Raw genomic sequence first — 17,338 nt, 5'->3', positions numbered from 1 at the left:
TTTTCCACATCATACTGGAAGTCCTAACTATTGCAAAAACAAAATATGATTGGAAAGGAAGAAATAAACCTGTCTTTGTTCATAGATATCATGATTGTGTATGTAGAAGATCTCCAAAACTGGCAAAAAAAAATTGAAACTAGTAAATGAATATATCAAGGTTGCAGGATTCAAAGTTACATAAAAAAAATCAATTGTTTTTATATATGCTAGCAATGAACAGCTGTAATTTGAAATTTAAAAAGAGTAATATTTACCATTGCATAAAAGCGTAAATGTTTAGTTATAAATCTAAAAATTATGTATACAGTCTTAATGGGAGAGAACACTGATACATGAAAATCAAAGAAGTTCTAAATAAATGGAAATATATTTTGTGTTCATGAATTGAAGACTTAATATTGTTAAGATGTTAATTCTTCCTAATTTGATCCATAGAGTCAATGCGATCGTAATTGAAATGTTAATAAGCTCATTTGTAGGTATTAACAACTGATTTTAAAGTTTATATGGAAAGGAAAAAGTTTCCATGGAAAGCTCACATAATAATGAAGAACAGTGTTGGAGAACTCCCTACCCAATTTTAAGACAATATAAAACTATAGTAATCTGGACTTTCCAAAGGATAGATTTCTTACTGTGAAATTACTACATTAAAAACCATGTAAATTCAAGTGATGACAGACTGTATCACTTTTCTGTTGCTGCTGTAACAAATTACTGCAGAGATAGCAGTTTAAAGAAAGAACACACAATTACTCTTTTACAACTCTGGAGAATAGAAACATTAAATCAGTTTCACTCAGTTAAAATCAAGGTGTTGGCAAGTGTACCTTCCTTCTGGAGAGGAGACCCACTTCAACTTTCTTAGCTTCTAGAGGTTGCCTTCATTTTTCGGTTCTGATTCCTCCCTCCATCTTCAAAGCCAGCAGCATGGTAATTCTTGTCTCCTCCATGACCTTTGCTTCTGTCCTTATTCTCTCCCTGACTCTGATCCCCCTTCCTCTTTCTTATATGGACCCTTTTGATTACATTGGGCCTATTCAGATAATCCAGGAAAATCTCTGGATTGTGTTTGGCACATTTTTTTTTTTTTTAAGGCACAAAAAATATAGTTATGAAAAAAACAGTTGAGGTCCATCATGGAGCCTACGTTCCAGCAAAGAATTAAATGTGGGATGGATGGAAGAGAGATAAGTAAATAAATGAATAGGATAACTATTTGGAATTTGTATGAGATATGAAAAAAAATGATTATAGACATTGATTATGATATGGTTATTTTAGATTAGGTGGTCAGAGAAAGTTTGAGAAATGAAATATATAAAAAGGTAAAAATATTTTAAAAAATAGCCATCCAAGTACAGAGCTAGGAAAAGGGTGAAACAGGAATAGAATGGCTCATGGATAGTCCCTAAGACGTTTGGTATATTCAAGGAGACACAGATTTGTTCAGCTAGAGCCTACTGGAAATAATGAACTTGAAGATATAGGCTGGAGCCCGACAAATAGAAGACATTTTCATTCTAAATTCAGTGGAAAGCCATTGCAACATTACAAGGATTTTAAGTATAGGTGAGTGAGGTGGGAGTATGTGTGTGAGTGTGTATGTGTGTGTGAGAGAGAGAGGGAGAGAGAGAGGATCTGATTTATGTTTTAGAGAGATGTCTGACTGCTCTGTGGAGAATGGATTTCAGATGGACAAGAGAGGAGACCAATAATCCATCATAATCCATTTAAGAAAGGAGAGTGGCTTGACAAGGGTATTAGTAGTAAAGTGGAAAAATTAAATGGATTAGATATATGTATTATAGATGAAAGTGACAAGACTTGCTGATTAATTTGTGATATGATGAAATAGGATAAATGAAGAGTATTAAAATTTAGTCTTAAGAAGGTTTGTTTGTGGTGCCATTTACTGGAATGAGGAAGATGAGAAAAAAAAAAACAAACCTGCCCTGGTTATGGTGTGATATATTAAGAATTTTGCTTTGGCGATACAAATTTTGTAATGAATGTCAGGCTCCCCTGTGGTGGTACAATAAAGGTCTTAGAATACAAAGTTGGAGTTCAGGAAATGTCAGCAATGAAGATGCAAACTTAGGAGTCACCAGCATATATATGGTATTTAAGGACACAGGAATGGGAGAGATCTCTTCAGGAGAGAGTATAGACAGAAAAAGGGAAAACGTAGAACAGAGTCTTTTAAAAAATTTTTTATTTTTGTCTTTTCTAGGGACACACCCACTGGCATATAGAGGTTCCCAGGCTGGGGGTCTAATCGGAGCTGTAGCCTCTGGCCTATGCCACAGCCACAGCAACATGGGATCCGAGCCACGTCTGTAACCTACACCACAGCTCATGGCAATGCCGCATCTTTAACCCACTGACTGAGCCAGGCCAGGAATTGAACCCGCAACCTCATGGTTCCTAGTTGGATTTGTTAACCACTCCAGAACAGAGTCTTGAATTACTTGATGTATTGATGTCAAGTGAAGAAGGAGAAACCAATAGTGGTCAGTGAAATAGGGAAAAGTCTATAGTTTGGGGTGGCAGAATCCAAGGGTAGGAGCTACTTTAAATAGGCAGATGAGGTGAACTTAGCTGAATGCTGCTGAGAGGTCCGGTAGAATGAGGACAGCAAAGTCATTGGCAGCATGGAGGTCACTGATCACTTTAATTTTCTTAGTTTCCAGTGGAATGGTGGTGATGGAAGCCAAGCGCCACAGAGGAGAGCAGATAATGTGATGGGAGGAAGTGAAGAAAAGCTAGTATATAACTTACAGGGTGGAAGCTTTGCTCAGAAAGGGAACAAAGAAATGTGGAGCTAACTGGAGGAGGACGTGGCGTGTGTGCATGCATGCGTGCGTGCATGTGTGTGTGTGTGTGTGTGTGTGTGTGTGTGTGTGATAGATGATGATAGATTAGGCTTGTATGATGATGACATTGATCCAGTAGAGGGAGAAGTCAGGCGTGATTGATGTAGGATTGAAGCCTTTTAAAAAAGTGGAACCATCCAGAGAACAAATGCAGGATTGTTCTTAAATCATACTGGGGACATTTTATCTCAAGTTAACAAAAGGCTAAGAAGATGGTATAGGTACAGATGCAAACAAATTGGTTGATTGAGGGGTGGGAAAATGAGGAATTAGTATCTAGTTGCTTACTTTTCTTAATGAAATGTCAGACAAGTTTAGCCGAAAAGGAAGTGGCTGTAAAGGAGAGTTGGAAAGATTGAAGATCTGAAAGAACAAGAGCATAAAGCTAATAATAATTTTGGAGAATGGCAGAGTGTTCATGCCAGAAAGGGTAATGAGATTGTTGGGCAGTGTTGTGTGCCTGTAAGAGATTTGTGATCATAAGTTTGAAGTTAGACTTTCAGAGCAATTGTGTTTTTTCCTCAGAATAGTTCCAGATGCATATGAGCAGAAAGATGAGTTTAATGGGATAGATGGAACCTATGAGACATCTCTTTATAATCTCGGTAATTATAGATATTATCAGTTTTTAAATGTTGTTATCATGGACACCCCAAATCTCATTTTATTGTAGCTTGAATCCTCTGACCTCTAGGGAGACTGAATATCTTTTTATGTTTATCAGTCATTGTTTTTTCTCTTCTATAAGTTATTGGTTCAGATTCCTTGTCTATATTTTTTTCTTAGTTATTTGCTTTTTTATTATTGATTTTTTAAGATTATAAAATGGATACTAACATTTTGTTGCATATCTTGCACTATTTTCTCTCAGGCTATTGTTTGTTCTTTATTTATAGTGTGTTTATAGTGGGTTTCATTATATCGATGATTTGAAAGTTTACATAATCCAGTATATTTATGTTTCTCTTTGGGGCTTCTGGGTTTATGGCCTGTTTAGTTTTTCCCCTCTTCTGCACCACTTGAAGTTTATAGAGTTAGTCTCCTATGTTTTCGTGTAGTATTTTTGAAATATTAATTTGATCATTTAGTCATTTAGTTTCAGTTTACTTTTGTATATAATGTACAGTAGGGAATCTAACTTTATTACTTTGATGCGTAGTGAGCCAACTGTCCAATAACCTTTCCCACTGATTTAAAATATCACCTTTTGGGAGTTCCCATCATGGCTCAGTGGTAACGAACCCGACTAGTATTTATGAGATGAGAGAGTTCAATCCCTGGCCTTGCTCATTGGGTTAAGGATCCAGCATTGCTGTGAGCTGAGGTGTGGGTCACAGATACGGCTTGGATCCTAGATTGCTGTGGCTGTGGCTGTGGCATATACTGGTAGCTGTAGCTGATATTTTGACCCCTAGCTTGGGAACTTCATATGCTGCGGGTGTGGCCCTAAAAAGACACACACAAAAAAAATCACCTTTTTATATTTTGAATTTATAGACACATATATGTAGGTATTGTCATGTATCTGGATTCTTTTCACTGTCCCTTTGATTTGCTTGTATACTGTTTTAACTAATGTAGTTTTGTATTGTGTTTTGATATTTTGTAGGGTAAATCCCTCTTATTATTTTCTCTGTTCTTCCTTTAAAATGTTTGTTGGCTGCATAACTCCTCCACACAAATTTTTTAATTTGCTTGTCGATTCCAGTGGGACTTGCTTAGGTTGAATTTATAGATTAATTTGGGAAAGAGTTAAATTTTGCTTTGGGAGGGGAAGAGGAAAGCAGAATGCAAGGCACCGTAAGCAGGGTTAGTTGAATAAATCTTGTGGGTTTGGAGACATAGTCAGAGACCTTCTGGGTAGGAGAGCTCCAAAGGCAGAAGGAATACGGGGACATACTGAAATCAGCTTCCCTCCATCCCTGCATTTGCCCAAGACTAGGGTTGAAGGTTCTGAATGCAGAAATTTTGATAAAAACTACCTGTTGGAATGATGCCCAGTAAATTATATCACAGCCATTTCCCTCCAAACTGATGTTTACCTCTGTTGAAATAAGTTAATATTCACAAATTACTCACTTATTTTTGGGGAACAAGTTCAAAAGGAAACAGAAACAGATAGTAGGGGAAAAAGGCAAAAATGGTGATGTGTAGGAGGGGACATTTACAACTTATCAAAATAAGAATATGGATTAAAAAATTCTATTATGTGAATGCCTTGGATGAAAGAAACTTTATAAGAGAATTAGAGTTTATTAAATTAAAGGAAAGTTTCTAGGTTACCGTATTAATTCCTTCTTCACGACCCATGAAAAGCAGGCATTAAATGCCAACTCTGAATGTATCACAACTGATCTCCTACTTAGTTTAATAGTGGAGCAACACATGCATTATTTTCATAGTTGCCAGGAGTTAAAAGTCTTGTGAAAAAGAAATATTGCAGTCTTGAGCTATATATCTATCAACACTTCCACTTTTCCCCCTGTGACATTTATCTTTCTTTTTCACATTTTTTTCTGCAAAAAAGAAGGAAAGAAGAAAGAATTGGCTAGAATTAAATTTCCTTCAGCAGCTCTCAGAGCTGCAGTGTTGCTGCAGAACCTCATTTCTGATGGGGCTAATGGCAAAGAGCTATTTATAGACTGGCTCTGAAATTTCCTTAGTAACAAGGGTTGCAAAGAGCTCTCCACCCTGCTGCTGGAAATATCTTCAGCTAGCTGGTGGCCTTGCCCCCGATTTCTTTAACTTTGGAATTCTTCTCAAGCGTTCCTAGCTTCAGTATTATTTTCTTTCACATCAACACATATTTCATGGTTGGGGAACCTTTCATGAATATTTCCCAATCCAATTGTGTACTATTTTTTGTTTTAATGATAGTGTGTTCTCTTGAAGGGGAGATATTTCATTTTGATGGCTTTGTACTGCAAAAACTAATGTCTTTGCCTAAGTTTCTCATGGTTTAGGATTTATAAGCTTTCTATTGTATTTCACATTGCTGGGCATTGGCCAGAATCCAAACATTTTCTTCCTTCCCTTTATGTTTGTTCTCTTTTTCCTTCCCTCCAGCTTGACCATCTGTCTGCCTACTTTTGCTTCTGTAGAGCCACGGACTAAGTACCTAGAGGTGAAACAGCACATGCCATCAAAAGATTCAGTTTTTGGAAGTCATCTCTGATCTATGTAAGTACAGAATGACTTCTGCAAAGCGCTCTGTATCTTGTTACCATCTGGACCTATTACCTCACCTAGTTAAAGCAGAGCTAACAAGGCCAAGGTCATGGATTCAAACCCCATATGATCCAGTTTACTTCGCACAGGGAAGAAATTTCTTTTGTGGCCATAGTCCTAAACTGCTAATTCTGGTGGGTTCATCTTGAAAATGAGACCATACTGGAGGACCTGGTGAGCATTGATTTGGAGCCAGGATCTCATTATTATTATAGAAAACTTCAAAGCATATGTTCTAGGGCTGGACAGTCAGCAGGACTCCTATCTCAATGCACTCTTTATATTAAGCTTTAGAATAGATAGGATATGGACAGTTATCTGTTTCACAGATCTAAGGTCACACAGGAAAATAAGAATACAAAATTCTGTCCAGTTTTCTATGTCATTCAGCCTCCCTATTCATTTTTCTTAATCACATCCCTATCAAGTGGATCTCTGTGGAGTTAAAAATTTTATAGATGGAGATTAAGGGACTGGTTCAATGAAACCTAGTGAGATGAGCTGCCACACGTAACTGGGAAGAGAGTATTAGATACGTACAATGTCTGAGGACTCTAAGACTCAGAAATTTTGAGCATCTTCTCCATTTGGCTTTTGTAATACTAATCGAATATTTATAGGATGATTTAAAATGTATAAACCATTTCCATATCTTCCATATCATTAGGTCCATCCAACATGAGATTGGCTTGAGAACTGTTACTACATTTTTCAGATTAGACAAGTTATGTATAGAAATATTTCATGACTTGCCCAAGGTCATACAATCTATAAGGTCTTCGTACCCCGATCCAAAGACCTTTCCATGATGTCACACTGTATTTTATTTATTGACTTGTGCCTATGGAAATACCTGAACAAAAAATTTATTGTATTGTTGAATCCATTTCTATTTTATTTTTGAGTTGATTTAGAGAGGGCAGATTTCATTACAACGTCTATAGTCACAGGTAGTACCAAACCAGCTTTATGAAACTTGAGTATGGCCTCAAAAAGAGATCAACTAGATGGTTCTGAAAATCACTGAGTGCCCTTTCAGGGAGACCATGTGACATGGCAGCTGATAAAGTTTCTGAAATTAGAGACTTGCTTTCAAATCCTGGGTCTGCTTTGGTTTATTCTTCAAACCATCTTACCCTACCTGATTAGGAAATAACCTTGGCAACAGTCTTTCTGAAATGAATTTGCCCAATTGTGTAATAGCCCTGCTCAGAACTGAAATCCAAAGTAAAAATTATTAAAGGAATTTCAATTCAGAATCCTGGGAACAGGAGGAAGCACAATGTTCTTAGTCTCTTTGTTCCCCTAAGACCAATGTACCTCAATTGTGTGACATTTCTCTTTCAATTAAAGCCATGCCTTGTAGCCAAAAGTTCTCATTTACATTTTGCTGCTTTGCAAGCCCTAGCATCATCTTATCATAGTTTTTACAATATTGCATAATGCATTATGTCTTGATGCAATTTAATGCCTCCTGCTGACTACTGAAAATTACTAAGCAGAAGGTCAGACTAGATCAGTGAACAGCTATTAAAATGCATAGGCAGCAACACAAACAGTAGATAATTAGTACTCAGTGCAAGCCAAGGCCATGAGAAATGTGAAGAAAAAAAATAAACAAGGTGTTTTCTTAATTTTGTCACTGCATCTTTCATTCATATTGATGGCTCTGGATTTAGATCCATCATCAATTTGCCTTTTGGGGGGTTTGTTTGTTTTTCTTCTTGTGAAATGTTTTATACATACAGAAGAGGGCATAAAACATATGTACAGGTTAAAAAAATTGCAAAGCAGCATTTGTGAATCCTTCAGACCAAGTGGAATCTGGCCGCATGCCTCTCCACAGTCAGAACAAAATCTTCCCCCACCAGACATGATATCAACCAAAGAAATGTGACCATCTGGCCTTGCTTGTCTCTATAGATTATTCACCTCTATAGTTTACCCCCTAAGGACTGACTTTAGCTTGGTTTTATCTGTTTTTGAAGTTTATACAAGTAAATTACAGTTTTTTGACTGCTTCTTTTATTCAGTAATATATTTGTAAGATTTATTCATGTTGATGAATATATACATAGTTCATGTATTTTTAGGTTTGTATAATATAATATTATCTTAATAGTTAATATTTGTATTGATTCTATCTTGATGCACCTTGGATCATTTCCAGTTTGTAGCTACTTTGAGCAACGTTTCTCTTAACAGCATGTAACTAACTCCTGGCTATGTATTAGAGTTTCTCCAGTGTATATAATTAGGGGTAGAATGCTACATCATAGGGCATGCATACCTTCGACTTTACTACAAAATGCTAAACTATTTCCAAAGAATTTGTATCCATTTTTATTTCTGAGAAAGCTTCTATTGTTCTACTTCCTCATCAGCACTTGAAACTGTCAGATGCTATATGCATTTTTTAATCTAATGGGTCTGTAATGGTTTTCCATTGTCGTCTTAATCTGCATTTCATTGCTTGCTAATGGGTTGATCCTGTCTTCTGTTTTTAGCAGCCATTTGGATTTCCTCTTTTAAGAAAAGCTTATCCCAATCTTTGCCCAGTCTCTTTCAATTGGGTTATTTGTCTTCTCTTTGTGGGTTTTATGTTATATGTATTCTTTGAAGCAATGACCTGAGTTAGCCGTGGGGATCTTCAGGACTATGAAGTAGTCTGAGGCTTGTCCTTCTCAGGTTCCTTTCCTTTTCTTCTTTCATAGATGTTGGACCTATTTTGTGGTATAAAGGTTCTTCCAGCCCTACCCCAATTTTCTTTCCTTGGTCCTTCACAAGCATGCTCCCCAATAAATCTCTTGCACATCTAATCTCATTTTGGTGTCTGTTTCTTGGAAGACCTTAGCTGAAATAAGATGTTTAATATAATTATCAAAGTGGTTTGGTTTAAATCTACCATCTTTATATTTCTTGTCTATTTCTCCCATTTTTTCTCATTGTTCCTGACCCTTCTTTCTTTTGGATTGAGTTTTTAAAATATGATGCTTTTATTATGTATACCCTTTTTTTTTTTTTTAGCATTTAACTGTAGTATCATTTGAAAGTTAAGGTTTAACTTTCGAGAGATATTATACTACTTCACATATGGTATAAAAAATGTACAGCAGAATTTACCCAATTCTTTCCTCCTGTCTTTGAGCTATTTTCAGACATTTTACTTCTGCGTATGCTATAAACCCCACAACACGTTGCCATTATTTTTACTTTAAACAGATATCTTTTGCAGAGATTAAGAGTGATAAAAATATCTTTTATACTTATCCATATATTTACCCTTTACAGTGCTCTTCATTAATTTATGTAGAGCCAATAAGTTACTGGTAACATTTTCTGTTTTTCTTTAATATTTCTTACAGTGCAGGTAATGCTGCTGATGAATTTTTTTCTTATTTTGTCTGTTTATTTCTCTTTCATTTTTAAAATTGTGGTTAAAATATACGTAATGTAGAATTGACTATTTTAACCATTTTTAAGTATACAGTTCTATGGTATTAATATATTCACATTGCTGTGCACCTTTCACCAACATTCATCTTCAGAACTTTTTCCTCTCCAATAAATGCAACTTTGTACCCATTTAAATAATAACTGCCTGTTCTCCACTCTTCTAGTCCTTGACATCCACTATTCTACTTCCTGTCTCTAGGATTTGACTATTCTAGGAACCTCACGGAAGTGGAATCATACAGTATTTGTCCTTTTGTAACTGGCTTATTTCACTTAATGTCTTTATTGTTCATCTATATTGTAACATGTGTAAAATTTCCTTCCATTTTAAGGCTGAGTAATATTTCATTGTACGTATAGCCCACATTTTGATCATTTATCCAGCAATGGTCATTTATATTACTTTCATCAAAAGGCTATTGTGAAAAATGCTGCTATGCACAGAGATGTAGAATTATCCATGTGAGTACCTATTTTCACTACTTTTGCACATATGCTCAGAAATAGAATTGCTAGATTGTATGATATATTAGTTGTCATGGCTGCTGTAACAAAGTACTACAGACTTGGTGGCTTAAACAACAATTTATTTTCTCATAGTTCTGGACCCTGGAAGTCTAAAATCAAGAGGTCAGCAAGGTTGGTTTCTTCTGAGGCTTCTCTATTTGGCCTTAAAATGAGTCTTTTCCCTGTGACTTTCCTTTGTGCTTTTCTGTGGCCAAATTTCCTCTTCTTATGAGAACGTGAGTTGTATCAGATTAGGGCCCAGAGTGATGACCTCATTTTAATGTAATTTTCTCTAATTCTATCTCCAAATACAGTCATATCTGGCTACCAGGGGTTAGGACTCAGCATATGAATTTGGGGGGGAATTACCCCAGATTCATGTTTTTTTTTACATGCAAAGTATTTGCACCCCATCTTAACAACCCCTGAAGTCTTAACTCATTCCTGCAGCAACTCTAATTCCAAAATCTCATCTAAATATCATCTAAATCAAGTATAGGTGAAACTTGAGGTATGACTTTTCCTGAGGCAAAATTCCTTCCCAGCTGTGAAACTGAGAAACCAGATAGCAGGTTGTATATTTCCAAAATACAGTGATGGGCAGGTATAGGATAGACATTCCCAGTCCCAAAGTGAGAAATTGTAAAAGTTTTCTAAAGGAGTCTTTTTTTTTTTTTTTAAATTGTGCTAAAAATAATAATATGAGATTACTTTCTTTTTTTCTTTTTTCTTTTTTTTTTTTTTTTTTGTCTTTTTGCTATTTCTTGGGCCGCTCCCACGGCATATGGAGGTTCCCAGGCTAGAGGTCCAATCGGAGCTGTAGCCACCGGCCTACGCCAGAGCCACAGCAACGCGGGATCCGAGCTGCGTCTGCAACCTACACCACAGCTCACGGCAACGCCAGATCGTTAACCCACTGAGCAAGGGCAGGGACCGAACCCGCAACCTCATGGTTCCTAGTCGGATTCGTTAACCACTGCGCCACGACGGGGAACTCCGAGATTACTTTCTTGATGCATTTTTAAGTGCACAATATAGCATTGTTAACTATCAACGCAATGTTGTACAGCAGATCTCTAGATAGATGTGTATTTCTTAATTTTCAAACATATGATTTTCCATATAGCTTTGTTTTTTATGTCATAATTGTTTATTTTAATGAGACTCTGATTAAGGCATGTGATTTTAATGTTTTAAAATATGTTGGAGTTCCCATTGTGGCTCAGCAGGTTACAAATGCAACTAGTATCCATGAGGATGCAGGTGTGATTCTTGGCCTCTCTTGGTGAGATAGGATCCCAAGTTGCTGTGAACTATGGTGTAGGTTGCAGATGCAGCTGTGATGTGGCGTAGGCTGGCAGCTGTAGCTCTGATTCAACCCCTAGCCTGGGAATTTCCATATGCCACAGGTGTGGCCCCAAAAAGCAAAAAAAAGGAAATGTTGAAGGTGTTTCTATGGTTATTTAGACTAAGTGTATCAATGTTGTTATTTAATCCCCTATACAGGTGTCAGAGATGTTGTAGGTTCAGTTCCAGACCATTGCAGTAAAGTGAATATTGCAATAAAGCAAGTCACATAAATCTTTTCATTTCCCAGTGCATATAAAACTTATGTTTGCACTATACTGTTATTTATTAAGTATGCAATAAGTAGCATTATGTCTTAAAAATAAAGTACAAAAATGCTAAAATACTAAAAAGTACCTTATTGCTAAAAAAATGACAAAATAACTATAATAGTAACATCAAAGATCACTGATCATAGGTTACCATGACAGATATAACAATAATGAAAAAGTTTAAAATTTTGCAAGAATTATGAAAATGTGATAGAGAGACATGAGGTGGGCAAATGTTACTGGAAAATAGTGCTGGTAGATTTACTTGATGCAGGGCTGGCACAGAATTTTAGTATGTTATAAAACAATATCTGCAAAGTGCAATAAGCTAAGCAATAAAATGAACTATACCCATATCTTGCTGTATACCTATTCTAATTCTGTATATTTATTTTTCTATATATGTATTATATAAATGAACTATAAAATGAACTATACCCATATCTTGCTGTATACCTATTCTAATTCTGTATATTTATTTTTCTATATATGTATTATATAATTACTAAGAGAGGAATGTTGAAATCTCTAACTATAATTATTGGAATATCTCTTTCCCTTTTAAATTTTCTCAGTTTTTGTTTCATGTATTTTAAAGCTCTGTTATTAGATACAAATACAGTTAGCACTCTCATGTCCTCTTGATAAATTGCCTGTTTATAAACAAAAATGTCATTCTTTATTCCTGCTAATAATTCTTACTTTAAAATCTACTTTTCTGATTTTTATATATTTGTTCCAGTTTTCTTTAAGTGTTTACACATTGTATATTTTCATAGTCTTCCACCTTTAATTTTTCACTTTTTCTTTATTTTGAAGACAGCATATCATTGGACCATATATATTTTTTTTAATGTAATGTGATAATCTCTGCTTTTTATTGGGAGTATTTAGGCCATTTATATATAATGTAAATATATATTTTTTTGTGATTAAATCTATCATCCTGCTCTTTTGTTCTACTTCTGACACATTTTCTTTATTTTTGTCTAATTTTCTTTTCTTCTTTTGGATTCATTGCATACTTTTGGATACTATTTTACCTTTACTTGGCTTATTTTATAGCCTTCTTTCCTTTTCTATAGTTTTCAGTGGTTTTCATATGGTTTGTAATATAAAACTTTAACTTATCAGTCCACTTTCAAATAATACTATACAATTTCATATAAATGTAAGAACTTTACAACATTCCTTCTGATTCCCCAGGCCAATACACTGTGCCTTGTTTCTCATACATTTTGCCTTTAATTGGTGTAAACCACAATACATATTTACTATTTTGCTTTAATCAAGTTATGAATAAAACTGTTGATCAGGAAAAATATTTGCTATTTTCCCAAATTTATACCATTTCCAACACTCTATTTCTTTGTGAAGATAAAACTTCTATCTATTGTTATTTTCCTTTTGCCTGAAGAATTTTGTTTAACATCTCATATTAAAGATTTGGTGGCAGGTGATTTTTTTTGCAGCATTTTGTGTTTCTAGGTTAACATTTTTCCTTTTGGTACTTAAAAGATAATAATTCATTATCTTCCAGTTTACATAGTTTCTGATATGATATTTGCCTGTATTCTTACTTTTGACTTTTTATGTGTGTTAACATGCTGTTTTTCCCCTCTAACTCTTAAGGTTTTAGTTTTACCACTTGGCTTAGCAATTCTGTTATGATATTCGTTGAAGTGATTTTTTTTTTTTTTTTTTTTTTTAGTGTTTATTCTCTTTCAGGTTTGTAGGGCTTCTTGTCCTGTAGGTTTACAATTTTCATTAGATTTGGAAAAAATTTGCCACTATTTCTTTAAATATTTTTATATTCCGTTTTTTTTGTAACTCTAATTCCTCATATATGAAGCCACTTGATATTGGCCCACAGATCATCCAGACTTTATTTTTTAAGTCTTTTTTCTTGATTGTGCTTTCAAATGGAAGTGCTTCCTTTGGATAGTTTACATTTCTATTTCTTCAAGTTATTTTATCTTTTCTTACATAGTGTCTAATTGGTTGTTAATATTTTCTAGTATATTTTCATTTTAGAGGTTGTATTTTTCATCAATATAAATTTGATTTGGGTATTTTCTACATCTATCATTTTTGTTTTAAGATATTCATGTTTTTCTTTGCATCCTTTTGTATATGGAACTTAGTTATAATTGTTAAATTTAATGTATTCTTCTGACTATTCCACCTGGGTCTGTTTCTATTGATGGTGAAATGCTTTCTCTATTTTCTGTACAGAGAGTAATTTTTAATTGGCTGATGTATATTTTACATTTTCTTTTCTTATTTTTTGGCTTTTCGTCTTTTCTAGCACTGCACCCATGGCATATGGAGGTTCCCAGGCTAGGAGTCCAATTGGAGCTGTAGCCACTGGCCTACGCCAGAGCCACAGCAATGCGAGATCTGAGCTGCATCTGTGACCTACACCGCAGTTCATGGCAACGCCGGATCCTTAACCCATTGAGTGAGGCCAGGGATTGAACCCGAAACCTCATGGTTACTAGTCAGATTCATTTCCTCTGCGCTAAGACAGGAACTCCATATTTTACATTTTCAAATGCTGGATTTCATTGTGGTCCCTTAATGAATAGTAGTATTTTATTTTGTTGCAGGCAGTTAAATTACATGTGCATCAGTTTGAACCTTTTGAAATTTGTTTCTAACCTCTTTTAGGGTAGGTCTAGAGCAACCAATATTATAGAGCTAATTTACCTTCATTTTTCATTCATTATTTCTCTCTCTCACTTTTTTCTTTTTTCTTTCTTTCTTTTTTTTTTTTTTTTTTTGTCTTTTTGCTATTTCTTGGGCCGCTCCCATGGCATATGGAGGTTCCCAGGCTAGGGGTCTAATTGGAGATGTAGCCACTGGCCTATGCCAGAGCCACAGCAACGCAGGATCGTTAACCCACTGAGCTAGGTCAGGGACTGAACCCGCAACCTCAGGGTTCCTAGTCAGATTCGTTAACCACTGCACCACGATGGGAACTCCTTTTTTTTTTTTTTTTTTTTCTTCTTTTTTTAAAAGGTTTCGGCCTTCAGAGGTCTCTATTAAATAGTGTACATGCTCACTAAGACCTTTCCATCCCTGTTAGAGGGAACTGAATTTATTTTTGGTCCTGGGTGGTCTCCAGAAATTGTTAGTCTTTCAGCTTCCTGGAAATAGTTCTTTTAAAAGTTGTTTTGGTCCATTCTTGTTGGGTTTTACCTTACACATGATCTTCAACCAAGTCTCAAGGGGACTCCTTTGCATGTTTCTAGAAATCTTTCTTCTGTGTGATACCCCCTCTTTTTAGGCATTCTCCTTTGCAAGCTACCTCAGCCTCACCAAACTTGCGTTTCTCAATCTCTCTCTCTTTTTTGGCTATTTAGGGCCGAATTTGCGGCATATGGAAGTTCTCAGGCTAGGGGTTGAATCAGAGCTACAAATGCTGATGGAGGATGCCTCAGCCACAGCAATGCAGGATCTGAGTGGCGTCTGTGGTCTACACCACAGCTCACAGCAACACCAGATCCCTAACTCACTGAGCAAGGCCAGGGATCAAACCTGCAACCTCATGGTTCCTAGTCGGATTGTTTCTGCTGCACCACGATGGGGACTCCACATTTCTCAATCTCAGGCAAGACTGTGGGACTCTGTTTTCCCTCTCCTTGCCCCATATCCAGGATTACCATAGGCAGAAAATGTTTCTCTGATTTTTCCTGTTGTTCAATGCCTGAAAATAGTCATATTTTCCACATTTTGTACTGTTTTCTAATTGTTTTAGTAGGAGGCCAAAATTGATTATTTTGCTCTCTGATGTTTGGGAAGATAGTCCCCTAGGTATTTTTATTTTTTTCTTCTTTTTTTTTTCATATAAATAGGAAATTTAAACTCTGTTCTGGGGAGACGGTGTTTTGAACTAAACTTTAGAACTTTAAATATATTTCTGTGAATGTTCTTTTTGTTAGTTTTAAATCATTCTTTATGCCTGTTGAGTTCTTTTTGATTTTTTAAATTCATAATATTGGTTCTTCTTTTCAGTTCTTGTTGTTCTCAAGCCCTTCAATATGCCTTTTTGTTATAATTCAAGTAGCTACTAAAATGTTATTGAACCATTGTGGGGTAAAAAAGACTAGCATTTTGCTTAACTGTGATTTATTAATAAAATATTTTGTACCTGGTTTAACTACAAACTGTCAAGTTTGTCTTTAAACAAATTGTCAGGCAGTCTTTAAACAGCAGATCGTTGCTAGGTTTGCTTGTCACATTTTCATAGATTCCATTGATTAGGAGACAGTGGGCCCTAATGCATTCATATGGTTTATTACCCATGCCACAGCAGGCACATAAGCTTAACATTCATGTCAGTTCTCTTCGCGTCTTTAATCTCATTGGGAGTGTCATGGAGTGGACCAAAGTGGGATGCTATGTACAGTGGATCTGTATCATACTTGAGGAACACTCATTTCTGAAAACTCCAATCTTATAAGCGACTTCTAACAAATATGCCTATCACCCACTGCAGAGACATTATCTCTCTTACCCTGAAATATAAATCAAATCTATACTTAGGAGATGAGAGAAGCTTTATTCCTGGAATATCTCCCTATACAGTTATTGTTAAATTGACTGTAAATGCCTTTGCTCAAAGGACTTCATGTAGAAGTGACAGAGATGCAGAGAGAATTGTCTCCTAATAGAAACACATAAACCTTCTGTTAACTGTAGAACAGTTTATACTCATGTATTGTTAGGATAAAAATCACACGGAGTCGGAGTTATTCTTGAATAGTTCTTAAATAATGCAAAAGAATCATATATAAGAAATTGTATGTAAAATCCCATGTAGTAATATGTATGCCAAATATATGATGAATGATAGGATCATAAGGATATACACACTCTGATAATTGGTATTCTTTTCTACCAGTCACTATTAAATTTATTTCTCTCTTTTGCCTGGTGTTGAGTTTGAATAAGTTAATTATGCACATGATAAAACTTCAGTGTATTACATATGTTTCCATTATTTCACAACAAAATCATAAAGGAATATGTCAGTGCTTTAAAAAAATAATTTTTGAATTTGCCTGATTTTTTCAGTTTGAAGGTCCAATAAATAGAATATGTAGTTTGTTTTATATGACTCATATTTTGTTAACTCAGAATGATTCACAAGGAAAACCATTCTCTTTTATGAGTACTCAAAGACTGTAACTATATAAAATATATCATTGGTATTTTGGGGGCTATCTCCTTTAACTTCTTTGGGGTCCTTGATTTCTGAAATCAACAATGTGTGCCAGCTAGCCTCCAAAGAAAAGATTTTATTTCTTTGTAAAATTGATGAGATTTCTCTGTTTTCCTACTTCATGCCAAACTGGGAAAGAGGTGCTAGTCACAACATGAACTTGAGAAAAACACCATCTATCCCAGTTGGTTTTTGAGAAGGCTTAGCCTTGACACCAGATTTCCTTGTTTGACCTCCTTCTCCAGTTAACAATTTGGAGGCATCAGACAAAATAAGTAATACAAATTTCGTCAGTAAAAAGCTGTTTATGTGACGGCATGCTGTTTAACATTCTAATCCATCAATTTATCTTTTAAATAGTTATAGCCTTTATATCTTTGCACATTTGGTGAGTGCCTCTTATATTTAAGGCCTTTCTTTGT

The 17,338-nt window shown here is 35.4% G+C and overlaps 1 long non-coding RNA gene across 7 annotated transcripts in view; it reads left to right on the top strand.

The window, feature by feature from the left end:
• The window catches only part of LOC146396455 (uncharacterized), a 548,277-nt gene that overhangs the window by 99,538 nt on the left and 431,401 nt on the right, over window positions 1–17,338 (top strand). For all 7 annotated transcript variants that reach the window (XR_014828389.1, XR_014828385.1, XR_014828388.1 and 4 more), the window contains exon 2: window positions 5,946–6,059. This is a non-coding gene — a long non-coding RNA (uncharacterized LOC146396455). The remainder of the gene's footprint in view (window positions 1–5,945; window positions 6,060–17,338) is intronic.

The sequence above is a fragment of the Sus scrofa genome, chromosome 14, assembly GCF_054392235.1.
Source record: "Sus scrofa isolate SSC_HxYL_T2T_F1_AM1 chromosome 14, Sscrofa_HxYL_maternal_Yorkshire_Landrace_v2.0, whole genome shotgun sequence".
In the NCBI taxonomy this organism is placed as follows: Eukaryota; Metazoa; Chordata; class Mammalia; order Artiodactyla; family Suidae; genus Sus; species Sus scrofa.
The sequence above is the reverse complement of the archived record's forward strand: the minus strand, read 5'-3'. Positions and strand labels throughout refer to the sequence as shown.